The sequence below is a fragment of the Hydra vulgaris genome, chromosome 09 (genome assembly GCF_038396675.1).
Source record: "Hydra vulgaris chromosome 09, alternate assembly HydraT2T_AEP".
Taxonomy (NCBI): domain Eukaryota; kingdom Metazoa; phylum Cnidaria; class Hydrozoa; order Anthoathecata; family Hydridae; genus Hydra; species Hydra vulgaris.
The window spans coordinates 52,037,403-52,039,717 of record NC_088928.1 but is presented as its reverse complement, the minus strand read 5'-3'; positions in this window follow the sequence as shown (position 1 = coordinate 52,039,717).

Below are 2,315 nucleotides of genomic sequence, written 5' to 3'. Positions count from 1 at the left end.
CTGTATGTTTAGACTAAAAACCTAATCTCTGAGCAATAAGAATGTAAAAAGTTCTCTGTATTCGATTGGTCAAGCTTCATGATAAATTATTCATTTGATTAAGCTTCAATGTAAAAAGACTCAAAGAATTGTTTTTAATAAACTTGCATGAGAACTCTTACCGTTATTTGCAAATCAAAGTAAAAGACCTTAGTCATTTACTTTGGTTTGCTATTTAACCAATTAGCCCCTTAACCAAACCCTTAAAATAAAATATCCTTCAATTAAAAAAATTAGTTTCCTGACCAAATCCTTAAAATAATTTCATTAGCGGACAACATGAAGTTAAAGCCAAAATCTGCAATCAGAACAAATTACAATTTTAACTTAATATTAAATAAAATATAATTTAAAAATATTGATGTTAAGACCCAAGAACTCTTTGCACAACATTCAAAATTTAAAATGAAATTATAGAAATTAAAAAAAATGTTTATTTAAAAAAAAATATGTCTAATTTATAGTTTTTTATTTGTTTGTCTAATTTAACGCCTTTTAAATGGGTTAATTACAAAGGTTAATAAATAAGTTCAAATTTCTGATTAATTTTTTATTATTAAGTCCTCTATAATGTAACCTTAAAAGTAACTAAGCTGTGAAACATATCAAAATGTCTGAAAAGTCAACAAAATGTGACTATTTAATTTTTCGAAACAAGTATAGTTAAAATATAACTAAATAAAAACTAAAAATAATTACTTCATATCATTAACATTAGATTAAAAAAATACACTTTTTTATGGTAACATTTTGTACTTTTGAAAAAGAAAAAAAAAACACCCACGAGGGAGTGGCTATGTGACCTTGTGAATTTTTGTTTGTAGCTTGTTTCTTATGTTACATGCATAAGTCTTTAAAATAAAATGTTTTTGCTAAGTTTTACATTTTTGGATTTACTTAAAATGTACTTTTTGTAACTTATTTATTTGTAGACATTTAATTAAATATCAAAATTTTTCTTTTTTTCTTTTTTTTCAAAATTTTCTTTCATTCATTGTCATTTGATTTATTGTAATATTGCATGGGCAAGTACAAATCATACAAAATTAAAAAAATTGTACAGTAAACAAAAACATGCCTGCAGAATATTATTTGGAGCTGATAAAATTGTACCATGCGAGCCTCTTCTGCGTATACTGGGCGCATTAAATGTTTATAAAATAAACTTACATCAAGTTTTAATGTTTATGTATAAAACAAAAATGGGACTATCTCCTAAAATATTTCAGTCCTATTTTGAAAAAGTAGAGCATAAATATCCGACAAAATTTTCAAATAATAACTACATTGTCCCTAAATATAATTCAAAACAAATTACATATTCAATTTAATATCGTGGACCCTATTTGTGGAAAAAGTTTCCTAATATTGCAAATACGGAAAAAGTTAGTATACATCAGTTTAAAAAAGAATCGAAACAGGTGTTATTACATATGGATTTTAATATATCCGATTTTAAATGCCTCTTTTAAACTAAAAATCAATTATATAAAATATGTATCAGAATTTATCAATTTATCAATTTTTGTTTGTTAGTTTTTTCATTATTTGAGTTATGGTGTTTCCTCTAATCTTAAAAGTTATTGGTGAAATCTTAGTTTTTCAACATTTTACTTAACTATTAATGAGTTGTTATTTATTTTACTTTTAATTAAATTGGTTAGAAATATACATACATAAAACGGTTTTTTTTTAAATTAGGTACTCTTTTATTTTGAATTTTTTGTTCTTTATTTAAATATTACTTTATTACAAATTGTTAAAAATTTTATTTTCATATTCTTCAACAAATACTTTGTATAATATACGTATATAGTGTGGCTCTTGAAAATACGTGCTCTTTAATTAATTAATTTATTTTTTGTTTTTCTTTTTTACTTTTCTTTCAGTTTTTCTTGTTTACTTGGTTATTACTCTTAACATGAATTCTTGAAGTATTTCTTAAACTAATTGTTATTTATTTTTAATAAATAGTTTGTAAAGTATAAATATATTATCCGGCTATTGTAAATACGTACGATTGGGGCTCGGTGATAAGACAAAATAATGTCTTCTACTTACCCCGCTAGTTTTTTTTTTTATTTATAAACCTTGTAAATTGTAAAAAAAAATAAAAAAATAAAAAAATAAAAATTGCATTGATTTAAACACGTCAACGTAAGATCACTTAAAACACGACAAAAGTGTTCTAAAGATTTTGATGTCTACCTATGAGCATGAATTGTTTTTAAAGCTTCTTCTGGTACTCACGATCTGCAAAACATTCTGCATGATTC